General features: G+C 38.7%; 1 non-coding gene and 1 pseudogene across 1 annotated transcript; both read right to left on the bottom strand.

The window, feature by feature from the left end:
- LOC103294872 (transmembrane emp24 domain-containing protein 10-like) overlaps positions 1–9,452 on the bottom strand; it is a 31,797-nt pseudogene extending 22,345 nt beyond the window's left edge.
- Positions 9,453–11,012: 1,560 nt separating this feature from the next.
- On the bottom strand, positions 11,013–11,116 carry LOC114235016 (U6 spliceosomal RNA). Its single transcript, XR_003621199.2, has one exon. It is a non-coding gene; the product is annotated as a U6 spliceosomal RNA (small nuclear RNA).
- Between the last annotated feature and the right edge of the window lie 2,938 nt (positions 11,117–14,054).

Consider the following 14,054-nt stretch of genomic DNA (forward strand, 5'->3'; position numbering starts at 1 on the left):
AAATGGCGGCTTTGAAATTCAAACCTAGTAAGTCTGATGTAGTTCTTAAGAGCCCTGACTTACACACATACTTTTATAACCTAACTAGTGGCCCGGTGCATGAAATTCATGCATGGAGGGGAGGTTCCCTCAGCCCAGCCTGCCCCCTCTCACAGACTGGGAGCCCTCAGGGGATGTCCTACTGACGGCTTAGGCCCGCTCCTCCCCCCCGCCTAAGCCACAGTCTGGCCTCCCTCTGCGGGAGGTGACTGGGCTGATCAGGGGAAGGCGCCAGCCCCATCACCCCGCTGCTGCAGCCACTGCCAGCCACCGCAGCCACCAAGGTGTTGTTATCAACACAGACTCCAGTCCCTTCACCATGAAAAAATAACAACTTTCTTTAGGCATTTTCAAGGTGTGTCTTTCATAGGATATGCCATTTCTTTCTTTTTTTTTTTTTTTATTCTCACCTGAGGATATGTTTCAATTTTTTTTTAAAATATTTTATTGATTTTTTACATTTTTTTAAAGAGTGTGGAAGAGAAAAGAAGAGACAGAGAGAAACAGAGAGAAACATCAATGTGAGAGGAACACTTTGATTGGTTGCCTCCTGCATGAGCCCTGACCTGGGCCCTGGCCAGGGAGGATCCTGTAACCTAGGTACATGCCCTTGATCAGAATTGAACCTGGACCCTGCGGTCGGCAGGCCAAGGCTCTATCCACTGAGCCAAACCAGCTAGGGCAGGATATGACATTTCTTAGCCCCTCCAGCAGCAGACCTTCGTTTTTTCCTCCAGGAGTATGGTGGAAAAAACCCTAGATCACCTTCTTGGATTCTTATAATCCAAGTTACCAAGAACACTGCAAGTGGCGGCATACAGGGAGCTTAGCCAATGAGCGGTCAGAAAAGGTATTTACACTCGAACTGGTTTGGCTCAGTGGATAGAGCGTCGGCCTGCAGACTGAAGGGTCCCAGGTTTGATTCCTGTTAAGGGCATGTACCTTGGTTGGGGGCACATCCCCAGTGGGGAGTGTGCAGGAGGCAGGCTGACACTCTATCCACTAAGCCAAACCGGTTAGGGCTGAATGTACTATTTTTGTAGGCCAAAAAATGGTTGACTATTGGCGATATCCTATGGTCACCTTCCCTCAGCCCCTCCCCCACATATCCCCACACATATCCAAACAACTCTGGTCTTTTCTTTCCTTCTTGTTCGTTAGGCATGTCTGTGCTCAGGATTTTGCCTTTTGTAAGTATGCTTCTCTAACCAGGGTACTGGTTCAATTTCCAGATCAAAAGATCTAGAAGATCTGTTTGAGATTTTCAAATAGAGGGTGGGATGTTATAATAATAAAAAAGAGTGATAATAACAACTATTGGCAAGAATGTGGAGAAATTGGAATCCATATTCCATTCCTACACTGCTGGTGGGAATGGAAAATGGTATAACCACTTTGGAAATGGTATAACCAGTTTGGCAGTTCTTCAAATAGTTAAACATAGAATTACCATATAATTCAGCAATTTCACTCCTAAGTATATACTCAAGAGAAGTAAAAACATATGTCCACACAAGAGCTTATACTAGTACATGAATATTTATTGTAACATTATTCATAATAGCCAAAGAGTGGAAATAATTTAAATGTCCATTAGCTGATAGAATGAATAAATAAAACCTGCCATATCCATGAAAGGGAATATTATTTAGCAATTAAAAGGAATGAAGTACTGATACATGCTACAACATGGATGAACATTGAAAACATGCTAAATGAAAAAAACTAGTTACAAAAAATGTATTGTATGAGTCATTTCTATGAAATGTTCAGATAGGCAAATCTATAAAGACAGAAAGTAGATTAGTGGTTGCCTAGAGTGACGGCTAAGTGGAGTACAGTTTCTTTTTGAGGTAATAAAAATGTTCTAAAATTGATTGTGGTGATGAATGTACAAAGCTAAATATTTTATAAGCATTGGATTATACAATTTAATGGGTGAATTGTACAGTATGTGAATTATATGTGAACAAAGCTGTGAAAAAGAAAAAAGGTGTGTGGTTGTGTGTGTGTGTGTGTTTGTGTGTATTTTTCCATTTAATTTTATCTCCTAGCTCTGGCTAGCTGAACATTCCCATGCTTAATTTCAGACTTGCTTTGCCCTTTAATTCTGCTTGAAGTCCAGCCAATAGCTAATGTAGCAGGGTGGAAATTTAACTCACACTGCAACTCAGACATGAAAAGAAAATATAAGTTCTTTATTTAGTCTGTAACCAGTCTGACTTTCCTTCTGAAGTCCCAACTGATGGATAGTGGGAAAAATGAATGGCATGCTTAGTCCCCAGTATCTGGGAGGCCACTGTGGTGGAAGGAATGGCTGGGACTGATTCACGTGCAGGTAACATACGCTATTCTTTTTTTAAACATTTAATTCGTCAATTTAATTAAATTTATTGGTGTAACATTGGTTAATAGGATCATATAGGTTTCAAGTGTACATTTCTATGATACAAAATCTGGGTTATTGCACTGTGTGCCCACCACCCAAAGTCAGTCTTCTATCACCATTTATTAGGGCCCCTCCATGCCTATCCCCACCCCTTCCCTCTGGTAACCACCACTCTGTTGTCTGGGCCCACGAGTGTCAGTTTTATATCCCACACATGAAAACACACACTATTCTTGCTGCAACTAGATCAACTCAAATGACCAATGGGCAGGACAGTGTGTGCTCCATATGCATGATTTGGAATTCTTGTTTTAATTCTTGATGTTGTGCCTTGCTTTGGACTCTGTTTTCTGTGTAACTCAGGACTTGTTTTGAACTGTATGTGTGTGCTCCTTAACTCACAATGGTTCTCCTGACTCTTGACTACGGGTTCTGTGTTGAACACTGGCTCCCAGGCCATGCGTATGTGTCTGGGTTTTCTGTATTCTGGTAGCTGGTCACAAAGTTTCATTGTTTCAGTCTCCTAGTCATGGCGTCTCATCCCATCTCTATGATGAGTAGCTGGGTTGGGTCATAAAAGATTGTCTTGTGGTTTCCTGAAGCATTCGAGCTTAATAGAACACATTCACTTATTCCCTTCTTCCAAAATATATTTAAAGGACTCCAAAATGTTTTAAATAGAATTTGACAAATTTGACATGTTTTTGTAATTTTGTAAAAATGATGTTGTTATCTATGAGTATTTATTTTAATTTTAACGCTGTACTTTTTTGTTTGTTTGGAAAGAGGATTTCCTGACTATTGGTGCTTTCAATGGAGGAAGTACAAAATAGTATTACATTAATTGGAATAGGAGAGAGATAAACTGTGATGTACATTCATTTTTCAAATTGCTTTATCTTGGCTAAACTAAGTTAATGATATGACAGTTCAGAAAGGAATTCAGAATATTTACTGGTTGTTTTGAATGATTTGTATTCTGAAGGATTGTGATTTCTATAAACAACCAAAAATATTTCAAAATTGGTATTCACTGAGGATGGAATTGATGTAGTGTCCTACAGTCTGAGTGCCAATGCCTGAGAGATTATTTTTATTACTTGTAATACATTATTTTGGAAAAAGTATTAAGAATATTTAACATTATATGAATATGTATTGAGTTTATGAAGAGATAAACCTGATTAAAATATTTAACTACTAAATGAAAAGGATTTTAAAACCCTATTTTATAGGGTTTTATATTCAATAGAAGTTATCTTTGTGTCCATTATATACATACATACAAATTAAAAATTTAGGGGATATATATGTAAATAAATAAAAATAAATATGTATATCTAAATAAATACATGCTTATATTCTTAGGTATGTTGTCCCAAGATTCAGCTGGATATAATTTTCATATTATCACCATAATCAATATCATATCTATTAAGTCACCAGGAAGTAAAAGGTTGATAATGAGAAAAACAAGTATACTCTTTTGGATATTAGTTACTTATTCTGATATTCAAATATATTAAAAGGTTTAAAAAATGCCTGAGCAAATTGTAACAACTCTAAAGCCACTATAGAAAAAATGTTAATAAAACTTGAGATAAAATTATGTAGATTGCTAGACCTGAATAAATGCAATGATGGATAGACAAAGAACAGTCAAAAAAGAGAAGGAAGACTGGAAATAAGAAGAGTGAAAAATTAAAGGACTGAACTAGTTGAAATCTTGGGTGAATCAGTGACAATCAGCATAGAAATTATAACAGGAAATATGCGTTTGCACATATAAAGCACTGCACTGCAATGAATTTATGTATTATTCCCACACCACTCATATCTCTCATTCCATTTGTATTGGTTGGGATACTGATTAGACTGTTGTATCAAGTAAGTCCAATATATAATGACTTAAACAAGTAAAATCCAGTATCTGTAAGGTGGCTTGATAGTGTCTGGGTCTGACGTTCCTTCTGTTTTTGGGCTTTGCCATTCTTGAAGGTATAGTCTCTACCATTCACACTGCTGAAGATGGCTCACCAGCATACCAACAGGAAATAGGGAAGCAGAAGGCCTTATGAAGCCTGACATGGTTATTGGAAAGGTAAATGAAAGAGAAAGAAATCTAACGATGTGTCCAATATGGTTTAAGAATAGTTAGGTTTGGGAATTTAAACTGTCCCTTAGGTAATGCTATGTTTTCCTAGGAAAAACTGGTCAATCTCTGAGCTGCCCTGACCCAACCTGTTTCTCTCCTTAAGAAGATGCCCTAATATAAATGGGAGAAGGATGTGGTTTGTATGTCCCCATTGATGAGGGATGAGTTGGGGAGATTTGAGCAGGGGTCAGTCTTAGAGATGATCTCTTTCTAGGGCACGGCATGAAAATCAAGGACAAGGAACTCCTCTGCCTTTGGGATTACTTTCATTTATTGCCAACAGTGGTTCTCATGGAGCCAGCAGCATCAGCATCACCTGGGAACTTGTGAGAAATGCAAATTCTTGAGTCCTACCCCAGACCTACTGAGTCAGAAACTCTGGGGTGGAGCCCAGCAACTGTGTTTTAACAAGCTTTCTAGGTGACTTGAGGCACATTAAAGTTTGAGAAGCACAGATTTAATGAAATTCACTGACTCTTCTTTTCTCTTGCTCTCTCTCTCTCTCTCTCTCTCTCTCTCCTCTCTCTCTCTCTCTCACTTTACACACACACACACACACACACACACGCACACACACACACACACACACACACACTTCCATAATCCTCTGGGATTAAAAGAAGTAAGCTTTTCTTTTAATTTTCCTAATGTAATATCCTATTTCCATAAAGCATCAACTTTCACATCAACATCACATAACAACTGAGCAAATCTGAATAGAATATGGACTGTAATAATAGTGTATCACTATTCGTTCATTATTTTAACAAATGTACCATACTAATGTAAGACATTCATTATAGGAAAACCCTGGTGCAGAGTATCTAACTCTCTATACTAGTTTTTGTGGTTTTTCTGTAAATCTAAGGCTGTTCTGAAATAAAAAAGTGTATTTTAACAGAATCTATTTATATGGGACTTATACCATTGGTTTTGAAGTCAGAGAGATTGGCTTATAAGAAAAAGAAGAAAAAAAGAAAATAAATCCCATAACAAACAAGCAAAACCTGTGAGATTGGACCCTTTGGGGCTGCTTAGGGAGTGGGGAGGGAATTTGGGAGATAGCCTGGGTTGCTGTAAGATCCTATTGTGAATGCCAGGAGCCAAGTATTACTTTTGCCACTGTAGTCCTTCTTTAAGATGTACTAATTTCCTCCCCCTCCTGCCCTGAACCAACCATGCCATGGGTCCTGTTTTCACGGCAGTAATAGAAGAGCACATTATTTTTCAAAGTATTATTGTGTTACCCAGTTACACACATTTGATTTTGCTGGCAGTCTACACTTAACTTTGATGAGAATGATGAAGAGGACTGGCTGCCGGCTCCTACATGCCCCACAGAAAGAAATAGTACTGGGTAACAAAAATAGAAATAGTCACTCATGGAGAATGTCTAATTCTAGCTCTGCTTCTGTCCCAGCATCCTCAGTGAAGTGCATGGTTTCCCCTGATTGTAAAATAGAGATAATGTTCTGAATGCAACATTACATGAAAAGGCATTTATTTTTATTCCTTCCTCTGTCTTGGAAAAAGTAATTTGTCTTCATTTTCAATGTACTAGTAAGTTAGAATTTATACTGCCTGAATAGAAAAGATTTCACTTTTCATTCATTTAGGAATAGTATGTTTCCTTGGGAGAGAGTTGGTTAGTAAACAAACAAACAACAGGTGTGGGATGTTGAAGTTTTACAATTACTTAAAAAAACACCTCTAAAATGCTACATTAATATGTTTATAAATTGGAAGTTGTCATTTTTTTGTGAATGGGGAGTTTATATAGAAAGAGACATGATTTTTGCCTCCACCTAATCCATTTTCCACATCTGACCTTTTGAATAATCATTTTTTAAATGTGAATTACATCACTCCCCTCTTTTTGGGCTTCTTATTGAATTTATTTTTTAAAAATATTTTTATTGATTTCAGAGAGGAAGGGAGAGGAAGAGATAGAAACATCAATGATGAGAATCATTGGCTGGCTGCCTCCTGCCCCAGCAACTTGGCCGCAACTCGGCCATATGCTCTGACCGGGAATCGAACCATGACCTCCTGGTTCATAGGTCAACGCTCAACCACTGAGCCACGCCAGCTGGGCTTTCCACTGTATTTAGAGCAACCTTCAATCTTCAAGGCTCTGCAAGCTGTGACCTTGCAATCTTCTCAGTGTCATCTTCAGGCTTTTCCTCTTTGCTCGTATTGGCTCTCTTCCCATTTCTTGAAGGAATAAAATGATTTTCTATTACAGAGCTTTGGGACATGCCCTTTGCCAGGAATGTCCTTTCTCTAACCCCTCACAAGGTTAATTTTCACTTATTCTTAATTTCTCAGTGAAATGGCTCTTCCTCAGAAAAGCCTACTGTGATTTTAGGAGTCTCTCTTTCCCTTCATATTGTCACAATTTGTGTTATGTATTAAATTGGTGTTTATAATTTATTTTCTAAATTAGATTATAAACTTGTAACATCAGAGAGCCTATCCATTTTGTTTACCTCCCTATAATCAATGCCTACCATAGTGCTTAGCACATAGTAGGCATTTAATAAATATTTAATAATTAGATTACCAGATATCTCTTAAACAAAATGGACACTGTGGTTTGAAATATAAGTGATTAATTATAACATAATTTTAACATTACAATATGTGAATTTGATTGTTCACAAGTGGGTTGAATTCCAAAATTTGTAAACTGGTTCTTTGATACTCAGATTACATTTCTCTAAAGATGCCCTTGTTGGTCCAGGCCTGTGCCTGCTGAAAATAAAATTACAGATCTGCAAGCTCACCTGTCTATTAGCATCCTTAGACATCAATTTCTAACTCAGAATTCCTAGTTTTCAGCCTCCACATAATTTTCTAAGAGTGTTTGTGTGTGTGTGTGTGTGTGTGTGTGTGAATTTAAGATCAAAATGAATGTATTAAAAAGATTATTTTTAGTTTTCTTCTCTCCCAATGTCTCTTTCATGATCTGAAAGTTCGCATGAAGGGAAGCATTGCTGTAAAGTGGTGCTCAGCACAAGGGGTTGCCTAAGTAGCTGGGAAAAGGGCAGCTTCCAATAATAGTTTGGAACAAGATCTGTCAGCACATCCGCGGGAGCTTCCAGGGCAGAAACGTGTTTGTGTGTATGTGGACCGAGGGTGGGGGACAGGGAGATTCTGCTTGGAGGAGGGGACTGACCCTGGAATCAGCCCTTGTCCACTGGAGTGTTCCCTGCTGTTTAGTCACAGTGGCAGCTGCACATCCCTAACTACTGTTGGAATGCTAGCTCTTAAAGACCTCAGTGATGGCACTGAAGTGGCCACCCACAGATGCAGATGGATTTCTTAAAGGGTCCAATGCTAGTAGGGCACCGTAAGAACAATTACTCATTGCAGCTCTCTCTTTTTGAGGTCAGTTCAAATAAAACTCAATTTTGCTTTCAAGTCCCTGCCAGAGCTAGAGAAGCATATTAAGTAGCTAGAAATTTCCCATCCAGAACAGGAATTTCCGCTACAACAGCCTGACAGGTGTTCCTCGGCCTTTGTTTGAACACTCACCTCCTTAAAAGCCAGCCCAGTTCAAATGTGGACAGGTCTCATTGTTACATATTTCACTTCCTTATGCTGTAACGAAATCTGCTTCCCTGGACGTTCACCCCGTTTGTCTTTGTTCTGACCCCTGGAGCTATGCAGAATATGTCTAATCCTTCAACATGGTAGCTCTTCAGACATTTGAAGGCAGCTGTCAGGTCTTCTCTCCTAAAGTTTCTCATTCCCAGGTAAAATGGCCTCAGATCTTTCAATTGTACCTTTTATAAATAGTATAATTATGTGGAAAATGTATGAGCATTTCCCTAGGCAAAGCTGGTCCTATTAATTTGTTTATTCAATGATTTAATCTTTTTGCATATATTTCCACTAACAAGTAGAATAAATATGATAAATCCTGCAAAGGAGAAGCACATGGTTCAATGAGTATAGACACGAGGGAAGGATTTGACGAAGGCAGAAGTCAGTCAAGGCTCTCTTAGGAAGTCAAGGTTAAACCGAGCTGATGGGTGGGTAGAGGAGAGGAAGTACTTTCCAGGCAGAAGGAGCAATATGTACAAAGGCCCTGTGGTGGGAGGGGTATGTGATGGAGGGGTCACTTATCTTCCTGAGCTTTTATTTCTGTATATATGCAAAGAGGGATTATAATAATTTTCCCCTTATTAAAAGATCTGTTCTGAGGATCTATAAGCTGGATATGAATGTGCTTTCAAGTGCAAAAATCCTACGTTATTATTCCAAATAGAATGACCTATTAACCCCGTCAGGCTCGTTCCCTCACAGTTCCAAAAACAGGCATTCCAGCTCCTGTCCTTTCTCTTCCGCTCTTCCCTCTAGACAGGTCTCGCCTTTTCTCTCTGTTCATCCAACCCTTGCAACCTTTACTGCCCGTTTCCAGTTCTAATTCCTCTGGGAAGCTTCCCTGGGCACTCAGGCTGAGATCCATTTCTGTAGTGTGATGGTTAGACGCAGGGTTTTACAGTCTCGGTTTTAAGTCCAGGTTTGATTACAGACTAGCCGGTGGCTTTAGACAAATTACTTAACTTCTCTGACATTCAATTTCCTTATTTGTGCAAAAGAGGTAATAACAGTAACTATTAAAGTAGTTGTGAGGATAAAGCGAGGTAAATATATGCATGAAACAGTACCCTTTCTTATTCCTGTTGGGTCCTGTACCTCCTCCGTGCCCACACCAAGTAGCTCAGTAATTCTTTCTAAGACCGACCCTAAGACTAAGGAGTGGGAGGAAGCCATTTGCTTGGCTCCCAGGTATTTGAAGTCTGGGGTACCCTGGCTACTGCTACTGCACAGCAGGCGGAAGTGCCTACAGTGAGCCCGCATGCCCACAGGACCTCTGAGCCGCTCACCAGCAGACCCAGCTACCTCACGGCTCCCCAGGCTGGCTCCCGCTCACCATGCATGACCAACCCAGCCCAGCGAAACCGTGGGAGGCAAGTTATATTTATGTGTTAAATGGCAAGTAAATTCTTTTTTCAGAATGTCATGTCCAGGGCTCTTCTAGATTAATGATTCTTTTGCAGAATCCTATTTCATAAATATAACTTGACAATTCATGTAACAGAAAAACAATTTAACTCCTAAGTAAACACGTTCTTAAAGTACTTGCATTCAAATGAGGTTAACTAGGTGAAATTCCAGTATTATCTTTTAAAACATTGCAAGTGAAGACTGCAGGCACGGTTGTAGTGGCAGGATATTGAATTTACATCTCGAAAAAGGGATGGAAATGTGCTAAATTGATTAAGACCATTGACTTAAGATTCGTTATGTTTACAGACTGCAGACAAGAGTGGTTCAATAGTACAAGCGGTTTTCTTCTTTGTAGAATTGAATCTGCAAAACAGAAACTAAATCAATGTTGCATTTGCAATTTAAAATAAAATCCCTTTTGAGCACCACTCTGCATTTATTTCATACTCCAGATGCTTCTCCTGCTCTGCTAGGTCAGGGCCATAAAAGATATATTAATGCATGTCTAGTTTTGCAATCCATCCTAATTTAAACTATCCTTTAACAGGCAAAGTAAAAGATTAGCATTTAGGACTGGGATTAACAAATGAAAATAGGTCATCCTGTGATATCCTCAGGGACACAGAAGAATTTAGGTTTAAGGCTCAAAGAAAATCTATTTTGAGACAAATACTTCATTATGGACAGGTGTGTGTCCCACTAATGACATCTTTATTTTCAGTTCCCGAAACATCATCTCTCCATTGCAATATAACACTTCTTTCCCCCAACAACCTTGCTTCTATCTACTGAGTTTTTCTGCCCTTCTCTTTTTAAATTAATTATTATTATTAATTTCTTTATTTTTAAAATTAATTATTATTATTTTTTAATTTCTTTTTTTCCTTTTTTTTAAATTTAATTTTGTTGTTCAAGATACTACAAATAGTAGTACATATGTCTCCTTCTTCCCCCCCCCCCCCACTGACATCCCCCCTCTTGACCTCTCCCCATCCCCGGCACTTGCCCTCATCCCTCCAGCCCCAGTGTCTTGTGTCTGTTGGTTGTGCTTATATGCATGCATACAAGTCCTTCGGTTGATCTCTTACCCCCGCACCCACCTCCCCCCCGCCAGCCCTCCCCTACCTTCCCGCTGTAGTTTGACAGTCTGTTCGATGATTCTTTGCCTCTGTCTATTTTTATTCAACAGTTTGTAATGTTCTTTATTATCCATAAATGAGTGAGATCATGTGGTATTTATCTTTCACTGACTGGCTTATTTCACTTAGCATAATGCTCTCCAGATCCATCCATGCTGCTGCAAATGGTAAGAATTCCTTCTTTTTTATAGCAGCATAGTAGTCCATTGTGTAGATGTACCACTGTTTTCTAATCCATTCATCTGCTGATGGGCATTTAGGCTGTTTCCAAAAAAATATGGAACGCTTCACGAATTTGCGTGTCATCCTTGCGCAGGGGCCATGCTAATCTCTGTATCGTTCCAATTTTAGTATATGTGCTGCTGAAGCGAGCACCCTTTGTTGTTCAAATGGAGCCTCCAGTCATATTTACCTTGATTACTGTTTTGATAGATATTAAAATCGAGGTCAATGTGTTTATTTTTCTGTTGCAACCATTTTGAATATAAGTATTCAAATAGTACACAAAGTCTCACTGAAGCGCTTAATTCAGAGGCTGGAAATGTGTGTCCAAAAACACCATGATTCTGGAGAATTCAAAATTGGCCATTTGGCTTTCTTATAAAATCGATCACAATGAAAAGGTACATTTTGTTCTATTCATTAGCTTTTCCCTGATTTCTTTAATTTACTTTATTTTTATTTGTAGTCTTTCCCACCCCCACACTGATTTTCTTTCTGCAGATGCCTTGAATGATAGAGGTTGACATCAGTGTCCACAGTTCTAATACCTTTATTAAATCTAATATCGTTTATAAAAATTCAGGTACACCTTAGAGAACCAGAATCTTACTAAACGTTAGCTTACCTCATTTTATCACCAATTCCCTCTTTTCCTGTTGCTCTAAAATTTATTTTTACCAGCTGCTCTGCCGATCAAGCATCATAATCAGAAATACAATTAAAGTTCCATTTTTTCCTTTCCGTCACCCAACATTTTATTTTGATAAATCAGAAGGTTTGAAAATCTGTATAGTGTCAGATATATGTTTGTGAACCCATTTCTTCTTTGATTTAATCAATCTTGGCCTCCATTCTGTAACATAATTGAACCTGTGTCAAGCATTGTCTACATATTTATCCAAGATCTTTATGAATTTGTGAAATAAATACTATAGTTAAGTGGTATCTTTATTTAATGACAATCATGGAGTCCAGAAAACTTGGATTTTTCCTATTTGCCCTCAATAGTATTGGTGGTTACTTTCTGGATGGAAATTAGTGCTTTCTTAGTTTACTTAAAAAAACAAACATTTAGCAACAATTCAAGTATCCACCTGTAGGGGACCAGCTCAAATTAATTGTTTCAGCCCATACAATGGAATACTTCCCCTTCTCTGCCTCCTCTTACTGGATATATCACTTATGTGGCTTTATCTTTTTCTTCATGATTTCATAACCTTAAGGTTTTACAGATGAAAAGACCTTTGGGGTCATCTGATTCTATCCCCTCATTCTACAAAGGAAGAAAAACTCTCAGTGAGATTAAATAATACGCCTTAAAAAATAGAACTGACAATTTTGAGAGTTAGGACTAGATACAGATCTGATTGAATAACCTTTGGTTTCATGTTTGTTTCTCTGCTGTCAAGTCCTGTGGATTTGTGCTTTAAGATGATTCTTGCACTTACGTATATCAAAACTGGATGTCACTCAGACTAATCCTTTTTCTTGGGTACATCTTGCACTCTTGTCTCACTAATTTCCCTAATATAGATCTTTTATCAGACATCCTTGTATTCCAGAAACGTCAGTGGTTTCCATTGAACCAGGTCCTAAAATTTCAAGGATCTCAGCCCTCTGATCCCATGCTGCCTCTTCATCCTTATTTCCCACTCTCCCCAACCTTCACCTGCTCATCAGAATGGTGTCACTGTCCCCTAGTTGTATACGAATTTCTGTTGTGTTTCCTGTGTTGGTTCCTTATTCTAGTATCCCACCCACCCAACCCCTCTCCATTTAGCCACTTTCATACAGCTTATCATGCAAACCCAGCTCAAGTTCCACCTTTTCTAGGAAACATTTTCTGAATTTTTCTCAACCCTGAGTATACATGGCAGCATCCCAATTAGCAAATGATACTAGACCCTATAACAGATAAAACCCTAAATATCACTGGCTTAACATCATACGCGGATATTTGTCATTCATTGATAATAGTGTATAAGTATTGGTGTATTGGCAATGATGGCGGTACTTTTTGCAGCCATTTAGGGACCCAGGGTGATAGAGGCTCTGCCATCTTTAACACAAAGCTCCCAGAGTTGTCCAGGCACTGGGAGTTGGAGAAAGAGCTGAGGCGGCACATCTGCTTCTTGACCACCTCAGTCCAGTAGGGACGTGTCACAGCACTTTTGCTGCTGAGAACTCGTTCATCTTGGGCTGGGAGGTGTACTCCCTGCCTGAACATTTGCATCCCCTAAAACCATATTCGCTGGAAGGGAAGTAAAAATCTCTAGAGGGTAGCTAGCTAGTTTTGTTACATTCTGTGTTATCCTGCACTGATTTATAATTGCTTGGTCTCCTGGTATCCCCAGCTGGTTTTATACAATAGCTAAAATTCCACAAATATATATGGCAAAATGCAAGTTTAGCACTTAGTGTACGTTCAGTGAACAGTTGTTAATAACAATAATTTACATAGTCTTTTTTTAAAGTTCTTAATTCCCAAATTAAACAAGAAAGAAACAAAAAATAACAAATCCCCAGTGGTTCTGACTGTCTTTTTTAAGAGCACATTTGCAATGTATTTTCATTTTATACACACAAAATGAAACTTCGCTGGATTATCTTCAATTTCAGAGTAATAATAGTTTCAGCTTCAGACACTATTTTCAATTGGTGCATTTTGTTTCCCCTTTCCTCCTAAATCTTTTCCATTGTAGAAAAATTGACACATATAAAAATAGAAGGTTATAATAAAATCTCATGTGCACATCACCTGGCTTCACTAATTACTGACTCATAACCAGTCTTGTTTCATCTATATGCCCCACTCCCCTGCCACACTAAATTTTTGAAACTAAACATAAATATATCATTTCATGTGTAAACATTTCTATTTGCATTGCTAATATATAAGGCCTAAAAAACCCCCACAATGCTATAGCCCCGTGGTCAGCAAACTGCGGCTCGTGAGCCACATGCGGCTCTTTGGCCCCTTGAGTGTGGCTCGTCCACAAAATACCATGGCCTGGGTGAGTCTATTTTGAAGAAGTGGCGTTAGAAGAAGTTTAAGTTTAAAAAATGTGGCTCTCAAAAGAAATTTCAATCG

This window comes from Eptesicus fuscus, chromosome 14, assembly GCF_027574615.1.
Source record: "Eptesicus fuscus isolate TK198812 chromosome 14, DD_ASM_mEF_20220401, whole genome shotgun sequence".
Lineage (NCBI taxonomy): Eukaryota > Metazoa > Chordata > Mammalia > Chiroptera > Vespertilionidae > Eptesicus > Eptesicus fuscus.